We start from the raw sequence: 14,667 nt of genomic DNA, 5'->3' as shown, positions 1-14,667 counted from the left end.
ACCGAGGAGAAAATATAATAAATGAATTGTACTCTCTAAAAATCAAATCCCTATTCACATAAAAAACAAAAAAAATTGAAAACAACCCCACCAACAAACCCACCATAAAAAAAATCATTCCTTTAACAGGGTAAACTCACAGACATGGAAAAAGTGTTTGACAATGACATATGTGATAACGGACTATTATCTAAAAGTTACAGAATACCCCAGCACTTCAACAAGAAAAGTAAACAACTCAATCACAAAATGGGCATTTTTCCTCTTCTGTTGTAAGTGCTTTATGTCTTCTTTACTTTCATCAACCATGGTTGTGTCATCTGTGTAGCAATGGTTGTTGATGTTCTTGTTGCTGTTATGTGCTGTCGAGTGGTTTGAGACTCATAGCGACCCTATGTACGACAGCCTTAAACCCTGCTCTATCCTGTGCCAATCGCATTGCCTCTGACACACCCATCCCGATTACCCCAGTCACTGAATCAATCCACCTCATAGAGACTCTTCCCCTCCTGCGCTGTCCCTCCACCTTACCAAGCCTGATGTCCCTCTCCAAGGACCTGTCTCTCCTTACAACATGTCCAAAGTATGTCAGGTGAAGCCTCAGAATCCTTGCCTCCAAGGAGTAGCCTGGTTTAACCCTCTCCAGAATGAATCTGTTTGTTTTATTAGCAGTCCATGGTACATTCAGTACTCTTCTCCAGCACCACAGCTCAAAGTCATCAATTCTCCTATCCTCCCTAGTCATTGTCCAACTCTCTGATGCATAACAAGTGATTACAAAGACCATAGCCTGTATCAGGCGCACCTTAGTCTCCAGAGAGACATTGCTGATCTTGAGTACTTTAGAGAGGTCCCTAACAGCAGACTTTCCAATCGCAATACATTTCTTAATTTCCTGGCTTCTGGTGCCAAGAGTGTTGACCGTGGAGCCAAGCAAACTGAAGCTGTGAACAATCTCAATCTCTTCACCATCCATCCTGATGCTACCAATTGGTCAAGTGGTGAGAATCTTTGTCTTCTTGACATTGAGCCTCAGTCCATACTGAAGGCTGCAGTTCTTAACCCTCTGCAGCAAGTGCATGAGGTCCTCCTCAGTTTTGGCAAACAGGGTTGTGTCATCTTCATAACGCAGATTGTCAATAGATCTTCCACCAACCCTGATACCAGACTTCTCCTCAAAGAGCCCGGCCTCTCGGATAATCTGCTCTACATACAGGTTGAAAAGGTATGGAGATAGGACGCATCCCTGATGTACACCCTTCCCAATTTTGAACCATGCAGTGTTACCTTGCTCTGTTCTAACGACTGCCTCTTGGTCCAAGTATAGGTTTCGCATTAGCACAATTAAATGCTCTGGGATTCCTATTCTTCTCTGAGTCAGCCACAGTTTGTTATGATCCACACAGTCAAATACCTTTGCATAATTAATGAAACACAGATACACATTCTTCTGGTATTCCCTACTTTCAGCTAAGATGCAACTAACATCAGCTACAATATCCCTAGTACCACGACCCCTTCTAAGCCCAGCCTGGACTTCCGGCAGTTCTCTGCTGATGTGCTGTTCCAGTTGTTTTTGGATAATCTTCAGTAGAATCTTGCTTGCATGTGAAATCAATGATATTGTTCCGTAGTTTCCGCATTCAGTTGGGTCACCTTTCTTTGGAATGGGAACAAATATAGATCTCGTCCAGTCAGTAATCCAAGTGGTTGTTCTTCAGATTTCTTGGCACAGCTTGGTGAGAACATCCAGGGCAGTATCTGTTAGCTGAAATGTGTCAATTCGTATACCATCTATTCCTGGGACCTTATTTTTTTGCTATTTCCTTCAAAGCAGCTTGAACTCCTTACTTCTTCACCACAGGCTCTTGTTCAAATGTTATTTCATTAAATTCTTCCGTATCTGCCAATTCCTTTTGATGCAATTACTCAGTATATTCCATCTTCTTTTAATACTTCCTGGATCATTTAATATTCTGCCTAAAGCATCCTTGATTATAGCAACTCGAGATTTGAATTTGTTTTTCAGTTCCTTGAGCTTACGAAATGCTGAACGAGTTAGGCCCTTTGATTTTCTGACTCTAGCTTCTCACACATTTCATTGTAATATTTTGCTTTGTCATTCCATGCTGCCTTTTGAAATCTTCTGTTCAGCTCTTTAGTATCTTGAAGTCTTCCTTGTGCTTTGGCTTCTCTATGCTCCAGTTCTATCTTCAGAGTTTCTTCTGACATCCATTTTGGTCTTTTCTTCCTCTTCTGTCTTTGTAATGACCGTTTGCACTCTTCCTGGATGATACACTTGACATCCTCCCACAACTCATCTGGTTTTCGCTCATTAATGTTCAAGGCCTCAAACCTGTTGCTAAGATGATTCTGAAATTCAGGTGTGATGAAATCAAAGTCATACTTTGGCTCCTGTGGACTCCGTTTAATTTTCTTAAGCTTCAGCTTGAACTTGCATATGAGTAGTTGGTGGTCTGTTCCACAATCAGTCCCTGGCCTAGTTTTCACAGCTGATATTGAGCTTCTCCAGCGGTTTTGTCCGCAAATGTAATCTATCTGATTCTTATGCATACCATCAGGTGAAATCCATGTGTATAACCTGCATTTATGTTTCTTATGAGTCATTGTTTAATGCTGATGCCATATTCCTCCTGAATCCAGCTTCTTGAATAATTTACACATCTAGAGTCAATAGTTATGGAGAAAGGATACAACATTGATGCACATCCTTCATATTTTAAACCACGTAATCTTCCCTTGCTCTGTTCATACAACAGATCAAAAGATCTAGGTATAGATTTTGCATGCACATAATTAGGTGTTCTGGTATTTGCATTTTTTTAACATCTAGCAGATTTTATTTTTTGTTAAATATATACATGGATAAGTATATTCACTTCTTTTATTAAAGGTAGACAAAGCTAAAAAATGGATCTTTTCCATGTCAAATTTACCTGACCCAAAATAATACCTGCTTTCCTAAAATTCAACATATATACACATTTATCTCATTCTTTAATTTTACAAAATTCGACTTGTCCATATTATTCCAATGCTAATTATTAGCTCTACTAATTCCTTTCACTGGGTATAGGATACATGGGAGTCAAGAATTCCTTCTTGGGCAGAAAGAAACAATTATTTCAACAATGTAAGTGAACTGTTCCTTAGCTTCTCCTTATCCTAAGGCACAGTAAATTACTAACAATACAGTGCATTATAAGATTTAAGGAGCATTAAGTGTAGTCTTTGATAGTCATATTTTATTGCCTTTGCAAACAAACATTTGTACTTTTAGAATATATCTAAGATACTGCTTTGAAGTTTCATTCACTTTACTAGAATTTTGTTATTTTAAAGTATTTTGGCTTTGGTGAAATTTTACACAGCAAATTATAGTCCCATTAAAGAATTTCTAACATACTCTTCAATAAAATTAGTTTTTTGAGTGAAATATTATGTCTTTATGTTGTTACATTTCTTTTAATCTTGCTGCCCCCTCTCTGCCTTTTCCTCTTTGTTTTTTGGCCTCATAAAGATGAATTTTACTTACAGATTCTATTTTTGAATCAATTTGTTATTTTAGCATAAGAGGATGGCTCTTTCAAAAGCTACATTATAGACATTATAGAACAAAATCACATGTTAAATCTCACTATAATTACTTGGTGTCAAAAATCTCATTGAATCTGAATTGGTTTCAACTAAGTGATATTCCATTTGGTTTGACCATTCATCATCTTTCTCCCAGCCAGTGCTGGGTGCATTCGAATTGCTCATCTTTCAGGTTACAAACTATGTCACCAGAGTGCCTTAATTAAAGTATTGGTAAAATAGTATTTTTTTTGTTATGGCATAAAACATACAGAAACAAACTCTGGAGTTATTTTCCAACTACCCTTTAAGGGTTTTCCAGTTAGAGATATGGACAAGATTACATGTAGGGTTAAGACCAATTACACACAACTGGGATTCAAACATCCTAACGTGATAGGGCTGAAAAAGAGCACATTTGTCTAGTTTGTAAAAGTTGTTTCCAAATAAAAGAGTTCACTTTAAACTATTCACATTCTCTAAGACAATCTTCCAATGTGTCAAAATGTCTGTCCTCCTGGACATAAATTAATAGGAATAGTTTTTCCCATCATTGACACTGGCAAAATTGTTCAACCTGAATAATGTATTTTGTCAGGAGGCTGGCCCTCTAGTCTCTGTAAGGTAGAAGCCAGAAGGCTACTTTGTGTTACAAGAAAATAATACAGTAGACATAAACGTAAATGAGAAAAGTCATAGCCCATACCTGAAAGAAACTGAACTTCACAGGATAGATTAAAAAAAAATCAGCACTTTAATAAACTTTCACAGTAGAATAAAACACCCAACAGAGTGCTAATGCTACACGTATTTTTTTTCTATTTTTTTTTGCATTTTAAGAAACAATAACAATTTTGTATAGTCTCAATTCCTTTTCAATATCTTGGAGGCAGATCTGAACTATAGATTGTAGAAGGAACTGTCATACTGTAATCTTTTATAATGATCTGCCTATTAATACAAGTTTCATTTTTTACAGACCACTGTAAATGCATGCTGATAATTTCAAAAAGTTTCTTGTCACAGCACGAAAGTTTTCAGAGCTGTTTCTTCTGTGAAGAAAAATTTAAGCAGCAAGTTGTTTTCCTTTGGGCTCATCCCCAAGCTGAGATTTGCAGTAAGGTAGTAGTTTACCATTACTACCAAAGTGCTTATAAAACATTCCAACTTATTGGTCTGAGGATACAGAGGACTGAGTCACATAAGTAAATATTTTTCTTGGTATCTCCAGGAAGTTCTTCTGTTGCCATGGAGACTGCATTGGAAGAAGGATGATGCTCAGGGGTGACTGTTTCTGAGGAGACTTCTGTATGTCCTTTGCCGCTGGCAGCAGACACTGCCTCAGATTCTACAGCCATCTTCCCCAATCTGATATTCACATTCTTTTCAATGTTAGCCATAATTTGTTATCATCCACCAGTTAAATGCCTATAAATTGTCCATAAAGCACAAGTAGACACAGTACCACAACTTCTTCTAAATTCATTTTGAACTATCTATGTACAGTTAAAGTTGTTTTTTAATGATCTCCAGTAGTATTTTGCCTGCACGTGACATCGATGATATTGTCAGATAATTTTCACATTCTATTTGATCGCATTCCCTAGGAATTAGAACAAAAATGAATCCCTTCTAGTCAGTTGGCCAAGTACCTGTCTTCCAAATTTCCTGGCCAAGACTGGTGAGCATGTGCAGGACTGCATTTGTTATTTGACATATGACATTCAGTATCCAACCAATTCCAGGGGTTTATATTTTGCCAGTTCCTTCAGTGAAGTTTCAACTTCTTCCATTATTATAATTGGCTCTTGTTCATAAGATACGTTCTGAAATTTTTCAGTGTAAGTCAATTATTTTTTGTACAGTAACTGTGTGTATCCACTCCATTTTCTTTTGATGCTTCTGGGTCTTTAAGATTCTGCCTATATTATCTCTAAGCAACTCAAAGCTTGAAGTTGGTTTTTTATTTGTTTCCGCTTGAGTAATGCTCAGCAAGTTCATCCCTGTCTATCCTCAATTCCAGCTTTCTGCACATTCCATTATAATATTTTGTTTTATCTTCTCAAGTTACCTTTTGAAATCTTCTATTCAGCTCTTTTACTTCAACATCTTTCTACTGTTTTGGCTTCACGATACTCTAGTGCAATTTCAGAGTCTCTTCTGACATTCATTTTGGTTTTTTTTATTTGTCCTCTATATTTGTAATGACCTTTTGCTTTCTTCATAGATGAAATCTTTGATGTCATCCCACAACACATCTGGTCTTTCTTTGATCTTTAATGCTCAATACTTCAAATTTATGCTTAAGATGATCTTGCTGTGCCAACTATGATCCTCAGCTGGAAGATTCCAGTTCCCACCCAGACCCCATCTTTCACACCACCACTAGCCTCAGATGGGCCCTGCACCTTGATTTTTCTTATTCCTGATTTGCTGTTAGAATGGAGACACTAAACCACAAGAGGATAATTTAGGAGCAGAATTTCAGAGATAAGAACCTTCCCCTAGAATTGCTCCCTTGGATTTAGACTTGGAACCTTCTAAACTGTGAGACTTAGATGTCAGTTTGTTGTATTGGGTAATAATTGACATCTTGCTCATGGCTTTGTTGCTTAAGCATCTATATTCTCACTTGTTCCTTTTTTTAGGGGTTGTTTTTGTTTCTTTGTTTGGGTTGTTGTTGTTCATCACTTTATTTCTTATTATATAGTACTTCTCTGTCAGTATGCTTTATTGAGATAACTTGTGAGTTCTGCGATGTTTAAAGTGTTGCTACCAAGTGTGTCAAATTTTAAATGTGTCACCTTCTGGCAGTTTATAGACCAAGTTTTCATAGAGCTCTAAGATTAAGACAGACAAGAAAGCAGGCTTGGCCACCCACTTCTTAAATACCAGTTTGGCATTTCCTCAAAAAGCTGAATATAGAATTCCCATATGACCCAGCTATTGTACTGGTAGGAATTATCCCAAGAAAAATAGACACAAATGGAAATGTATACACCTATGTTCACAACAGCATTACTCACAATAATAAGAAAATGGAAACAGTTCAAATGTCTATCAACAAATGAAAGGATGGAGAAAATATGGTGGTGGTTGTTGTTGTTATGTGCCGTCGAGTCATTTGCTACTCATAGCGACCCTATGTACAACAGCCCTAAACTCTGCTCTATCTGTGCTAATCACACCATCTCCAATACACCCATCCTGATTACCCCAGTGACTGAATCAATCCACCTCATAGAGGGTCTTCCCCTCCTGTGCTGTCCCTCTACCCTCCCAAGCGTGGTGACCCTCTCCAAGGACTGGTCCCTCCTTACATATCCAAAGTATGTTAGATGGAGCTCAGAAAACATGGTACATTCACACAATGAAATATTTTGAAGCACTAAGGAGCAATTATTTTGTAAAATACTATATAACATGGTGGTACTAGGGATATTGTAGCTAATATTAGATGGATGTTGGCTGAAAACAGGGAGTACCAGAGGAATGTCTATCTATGTTTCATTGATTATGCAAAGTCGTTTGACTATATGGATCACAACAAACTGTCGCTGACTCTGAGAAGAATGGGAATCCCAGAACACTTGATCATGTGAATGTGAAACCTATACTTGGCCCAGGAGGCAGCTGTCAGAACAGAGCAAGGAAATACTGCATGATTCAAAATTGGGAAGGGTGTATGCCAGGAATATGTCCTATCTCCATACCTTTTCAATGTAAATGCAGAAAAGATTATCTGGGAAGCTGGGCTGTAAGAAGAGAAGTGTGGCATCTGGATTGAAGGAAGAATCATCAACAATCTGTGTTATGCAGATAACACAACCCTGATTGCTGAAACTGAGCAGGACCTGAAGCACTTGCCACAGAAGGTCAAGGACTGCAGCCTTTAATATGGATTGAGGCTCGATATCAAGAAACAAATAGCAGCTTTAGTGTGCTTGGCTCCACAGTCAACACTCTTGACACCTGCAGCCAGTAAATTAAAAGATGTATTGCAATGGAGGGTCAAGGACTGCAGCCTTCAGTATGGACTGAGGCTCAATGTCAAGAAGACAAAGATTCTCACCACTGGACCAATTGGCAGCGTCAGGATGGATGACGAAGAGATTGAGAGTGTTCACAGCTTCAGTTTGCTCGGCTCCACAGTCAACACTCTTGGCACCAGCAGTCAGGAAATCAAAAAGCGTATCGCGATGGGAAAGTCTGCTGTTAGGGACCTCTCTAAGGTACTCAGGAGCGACAGTGTCTCTCTGGAGACTAAGGTGCGCCTGATACAGGCCATGGTATTTGCAATCGCTTGTTATGCATCAGAGAGTTGGACAATGACTAGGGAGGACAGAAGGAGAGTGGATGCTTTTGAGCTGTGGTGCTGGAGAAGGGTACTGAACGTACCATGGACTGCCAGGAAAACAAACAGATTCATCTTGGAGAGGATTAAACCAAGCTACTCCTTGGAGGCAATGATTCTGGGGCTTCGTCTGACATACTTTGGACATGTTGCCAGGAGGGACGGGTCCTTGGAGAGGGACATCATGCTTGGGAGGGTGGAGGGACAGCGCAGGAGGGGAAGACCCTCTATGAGATGGATTGATTCGGTGACTGGGGTAATCGGGATGGGTGTGTCAGAGGCGGTGTGGTTGGCGCAGGATAGAGCAGGGTTTAGGGCCATTGTGCATAGGGTCGCTATGAGTTGGAAATGACTCGAAGGCACATAACAAAAACAACAACATTGCAATGGAAAAGTCTGCTGTCTGAGATCTCTCCAGTGTGCTGAAGAGCAATGATGTCAGTTTGGAGACTAAGAGGCCATGGTCTTTGCAATCACTTGCTATGCGTTAGAGAGCTGGACAATGACTAGGGATTATAGAAAGAGAAGTGATGCCTTTGAGCTGTGGTGTTGAAGAAGAGTATTGAATATACCATGAACTGCTAAGAAAACGAACAGTTTCATCCTGGAGAAGGCTAAACCAGAATGCTTCTTGGAGGCAAAATTCTGAAGCTTTGTCTGATATACTTTGGACATGTTGCAATGGTGGATCAGTCCTTGGAGAAGGATGTGATGCTTGAGAGGGTGGAGGAACAGAGCAGGAGAGGATCTATGAGGTGGATTGATTCAGTGACTGGGGTGATGCAGGTAGATGTGTCGGAAACAGTGAGATTGGCACAGGATAGAGCAGGGTTTAGGGCTGTTGTATATAGGGTTGCTGTGAGTTGGAGGCAACTCAATGGCATATACCAAAAACAACATATACCATGGTATAGTCTAGAGAACATTTTGCTGAGTAAACTAACTCAATCTCTTAAGGCCAGATATTGCATAAGACCACTATTGTAAAAATAGAAGACAACTAGTAAGATATGGATAAATGTGAACAAAGGGAAGGGAAGGAGAAGAATTAGGAAAGATCGATTTTGGAACCTGAAAAAAATAGAGTAATAGGAAGTATAGATCAACAGTGATTAATTTTATGGAACATAATGTGCACGAGCGATTGAGGAGCAATGTGAGTGCAAGAATGTGTGAAATATAATGTACATGAATGATACACAATGTATATGAATTTTTGTGCAAACAAATAAAAAATAAAAGTAAAGTCGAGGGGGGAAAAAAGATAATTTCAAGTTCTATCCTGAAGTACAGTGTTGTGAGTGATATTTTCCATACACATACAAGTAAAATTTGTTAATGTGCCCATTATCGAAATGTACACATCAATAGCTAAAACCAAAGAGGAAAAAATGAAAATGTTTACAAAATTGTGCAGTCCAAAATTGACTAACCATGCAACCAAGAGGTGTTAATGATAAAGGGTACCTGGAATGCACAAACTGGCATTTCCTCTGAAAGGTGACCACTCAAATTCCATATGACCCAGCTATTCCACTGCTTGGAATATGCCCCAAGAAAATGAGAACTGAGGCACAAACAGAGACTTGTATACCAATGTTCATAGTAGTTATTCACCATCACAAGAACATGGAAACAGTCCAAATGTCCAACCACAATCAAATGGATTGAGAAATTATGGTACATTTGCATGATGGAATACTACCCAACATGCAGGAGCAATGATTTTGTAAATCACTATCTAATTTGGGACAGTGGGAGAACTCTCCAAATTATTGAGGAGTAATGATGTCAGTTTGAAGACTAAGGTGTGTCTGATTCTGGCCATGATCCTTCTGATCACTTGCTATGTATCTGAGAACTGGGCAATGAATGGGGATAACAGGGGAAGAATTGATACCTTTGAGCTGTGGTATTGGAGAACAGCACTGAACATCCTGTGGTCTGCCAATTGAAAAAATATGTCTTCATGAGGGTGCAGCTGGAATGCTCACTGGAGGCAAGAATAAGTCTTCAACCTCACATACTTCATGCATGTTTCTAGAAGGGGCTATTCCTTGGAGAGGGACATGATGCTTGGAAGGGTGAAAGGTCAGCGAAGGAGAAGAGGCTCCTCAAATGGTAACTGCCTCAATAGGCTCTAGTATATCAGAAAGAGTTATGATGACATAGGATGGGACAGGTTTCAGATCTATTGTTCATAGGGTTGCTATAAATCATACTTGACTCAACAGGACTTAACAACAGCATGGAAGGAATCATTGGAAAAACTCAAGATCAGCAATCAAAACCAGGCCAAGTGCTGACAGTGGAACAGACCACTCAATGTGCAGGTTCAAATTGAGAATGAAGAAAATAAAAACAAGTCCTCAAGAATCAAAATATGATCTTGAGTATATTCCACTTGAATTTAAAAATCATCTTAAGAGTAGATTCATAGTATATATTCAGAAATAAAATATATCAACATCAAAATATATCCGTCTTCATGAATTAAAGTGGATACAATGGTTTTCTTTCTACTCTGAGTCTAGAAAGCTGTTTCTTTCACTTTTTTTTGATGGGACTTTCAGTTACTTTTCCTGAAATAATTTCTCACTTTTTTCCTCTTTTCTCAGTGGCATCACTCTATGGCAGGGTTTCTTTGGCTTGAGTCAAAGCTTCCACGGTAACTTCTCCAGTAATCTTGTTTTCTGTAGCTGCAGGGGCTGATAATCCACAAACAAGGTAAGTGCAAGCTCATTTGTCCTTATTTACTAATCTGTGAACGATTTCACTAAGTGGAATTATTCTCTACAGACTTAGTAAGCAAAAGTAAGCCTTGTATGAGGGGTATTCTGCCTCTACTAATGATTATAAATATGAAAAGAGGCTTTGATCTGTAAGAAGATGCTGTGAAGTGAGGAGTGATACATGGCAGCTATGTCTAGAAACAGAGTCTTTCATGTGGTAGAAGCCAGTCATATTTTTCACTACAGATTAGTAAGTGAACACAAGTAGGACTATGCTTACCTTGGTTTTGATTAGCATTGCTAGCTATCTATACCAAAGTCTTCTAATTGTCAGATATTGCTCTCATCTCACCATACCTAACTAACCACGTGATGCCTGCCACACCAAGCCCAAGGTTTTGCCTATTTTTCACACCTTCTAAACTCCAAAGTTAATTTCTACCCTTGATCCTGATACATCTCTCTGGTTTCTTTCAGATTCACACTAATTAAGCCAACTTTTGTTATCACTGTTTGGGTTTTTGTTTTGTTTTGTTTTAGATAGAAGGCCACCTTATGGTCTGCATGCTATATGACTTGTGTTTTCCAGAAGAAGAAAGAAGGTATTGCCAAACAGAGTGCAATAGACTTAAGAAAGGAAACAAAGGAAAAAAGTAGTCAGGTGGATGCTTTAAAAGAGATAAAAGGAGAGATTTCAACACAAGATAAAAGAAAGAATGTAAAGAAACTTAGTACTATCAACTTGCTCTGTATTAAAATGTTGTGAACTCTCTTCTTCCAGTGTTTGGGGCATAATGAGTTATCAGTGCACATACATTTATTGACTATCTCTGTAGAAGCATTCATTTGTTGTAACCCTATATTAGTTGTCAAAATCCTGCAATAATTAAATAAGGAAATAATTTTGAGCACAGCTCTTTTAATTTTTACATACTGTTTTCAAATTTTTGCTCTTATTTTAATTTATCCTTTTGAGTTGTCACATATTTACAGAGTTGTAATTTCCTTCTACTAGTTCTACTCCATCAGCTTGCTCTGGGGTTCTTTTCTTATCTCAGCCACATGGTTCCAGCCGTCTGTCAGTAATGACATCCTTTTCTTTGGCTATAATGGAGTCAATCAGTGTCCTTTCCTGAGACCTCATAAACTTTCACTACTATGCCCTCGTGGGAGCCATTGCCTTTCTCTTGTTGATGATTGCCATGGAGTCAAGCATGATTCATAGCAACTCTATGAACAGAAGACTTAATGCCTTTCTGTAACTATCGTCATTTCTCAAAGTTCATAGAGTTTTCATAGGCATGTAGTTTAGGAAGTAGATGCCACTCCTGCTTCCAAACCTGCCCTACAACTGGGAGCTCCATCAAATACTGTACACATTAGGAAACCATCATGGTATTTAATACCACAATGGCACAAGGTTCAGTATCACAGTAATGCTTATTACCTCATATTACCTCAGTACAGCAAATTGACAAGGAGTGATGGTACAAAGCAGAAGAATGTTCCTTCAAAATATAGTAACACTTGTCTCACTTAGCAATGGTTAAGGGCCGTCAAGTCAAATACAACTCATAGCGACCCTATGAACAGAAGACCTGAAGCCTGTTCTTTAACTAATATAATTTCTTTATGTTTATAGAGTTTCCAGAGGTATTTGGTTTAGGAAGTGGATGCCACTCACACTTCCAAACCTGAATCAGTCTGAAAGCTCCTCCAAACACTGTCCATGATGGGTAAGCATCATTTCATTTGACACAGCTATGGCACTTTGATTGGTAATTCAGTTATTCAGTACAGCAAATAGACAAATGACTGTCATACCACTTAAATAATGTTCATTCTCATATTAATAAATTTGGGTCCTTATCAACTAGGGCAAAAGTCTGGGCCAACTGACCTGGTTGTGGGGGGGTAAAAAACCCCATGTGTAAACATGCTGTTATCTTTAATGTGGTGCCCTCTTCCTCCATTTCTCACTTCACTTGCAATAGACTGTTGTTGTGTGCCATTGAGTCAAAACTGACTCACAGACGACCCTCAAGCTGTTTTTCGGGGAAATTAATCTAACAAGGGGAGATTTCACAACCTTCTCTCACAGAGAAACTGTTAGATTCAAAACACATGCTTTCACAATTGAAATACAATTCCTTACCACTAGGCTCCCTCGTCAATAGACCAGTAGTCTATTGAATAGTAGTAGTCAATAGACTGCTTTTCTCATCTCAACTTAAGGAATCTCTTCTTCTAAACTTCGTCGAATCATATAAAATCTCTTAATTTGCCATTTAATTCAGAATGAAGTTAAATTTTTTTTCACTATTTCTCACAAACTTTCTGATATCATTTTCAAATTCTCTCTACTGTCATCCAGGATACTTTGCTGTTCTTCATATACTTCATGGATACTTCCACATCTGGGTCTGCATGTGCCATTTCCTCACTGAGAGGGGCTCACCTTCCTCTCATCATTTAAGTTTCTGCTCAAATTTCACCTTAGTCAAGAGCTTTTGCCAAATTTTCTACATAAAATAATCTCTACTATCACTCCCTGTGCATGTCTATTTTTCTTAGAACTTGGCATTAATTGATATTCCTGTGGTTTTGTGTTTATTGTCTCTTTCACCCCAAAAGTGAGCTTTCAGTGAGAAGGGCCTCTTGCCCATTTTTGTTTATTGTTATTCCTCCAGCTCATAACCAGATATTGATAGGTAAAAGGGACTACATTCATGACTATATATAAAGAAATTAAGGAAGAAGAAAAAAATCACCCTCTGCCCTGTGATCCTCAATAAAATAAATTATGATAAATGAATGTCTTCTTAAACTATGCCCTCCCTGAACACATCAATATCACTATTTCAAACAAGCTCTAAGATTTTTAACTGGTCACTTTCACTAATAATGATACAAAGGAAAATAACATCAACAAAAATCTTTAGAAATAATCTTATTAAAATTCCTCTTTTTATCAATGAGAATCAGAAACCCAGGATTGCCAAGTTAAATGTCCAAGAATTCATTGTTAAATGAATAGTTGTGGGCTGTGTTGTTGTTTTGGTTTTTGGTGTGTTTTTTTTTTTTTAAGAGCAACTCATTATTCTCAAATTGTTAATGAACAACTCATCATTTTGAAAGTTGATTCAGAAAAGAAAAACTGAAGCACTAATTGTGATTTTTCTGTATATTTTCTTTTCAAGGTATCCAACCAGTTACTAAATGAAAGATTTTATAGCAAGATGTCATTACAGAAAGATTTATCAACAAATGCTAAAATTGGAAAAATCCAAATTCTTCAACCTCTAGTAAAATAATAGACCCAAACAACAATTATTAATGGTGAGAAGCCAAAATAGACTCCATTTTATGTAGCTAACCTCCTGTGTGGAAAATTTTTGCCCCAGGCCTCAGAGTTGTGTCTTGAACTGCTTCCCAAAACAGTAACTGCTATTGTCTGTTTTCACTCTATGTACCCTTGAAAAGTTTCAACTGCAAAATGCTGTCCATATACCTCTGTGACCTTGAAATGTCTCAGAAGAAAAATGTTATTCCTGTATCTCTGTGTCCTTAAAGTTTTTCTAACAGTAGACTGCTGTAGCTAGTAGCCCTGCACCTGAAGTAAAAAGGAATATAAAAAACCTCTTAGCAGAAACCAAGAGGAGAGTTCTTGCCTCTTTGCTGGGGCCCTTCCGCTGCGCAGCTAACAGAGGACTTAACCCTGTAATCCTGCGGTGTATGTCTTTTGATTTATTTGGCACAGCAATGGCAGCTAAAAGCAAAATGTGAACTGTTGCTGGGGAACTTTAAAATGATAGATGAAGCTGATTAATACCTGAGCCCACTGATCAATGTTTTTGAGCAAAATTAAACATTTATTGTAAGAATAATTATTTTCATTTACAAATTGTTGTTGTTGTGTACCATAGAGCTCAAACCGACCCATAGCTGACCCTCCGGCGGGTTTTCAGAGGCAGTTAATCGCAC

This window comes from Elephantulus edwardii, unplaced genomic scaffold (genome assembly GCF_000299155.1).
Source record: "Elephantulus edwardii isolate Elephantulus edwardi_28Jun2011 unplaced genomic scaffold, EleEdw1.0 scaffold00366, whole genome shotgun sequence".
NCBI classification, from domain to species: Eukaryota; Metazoa; Chordata; class Mammalia; order Macroscelidea; family Macroscelididae; genus Elephantulus; species Elephantulus edwardii.
Note: the sequence above shows the minus strand (reverse complement) of the source record.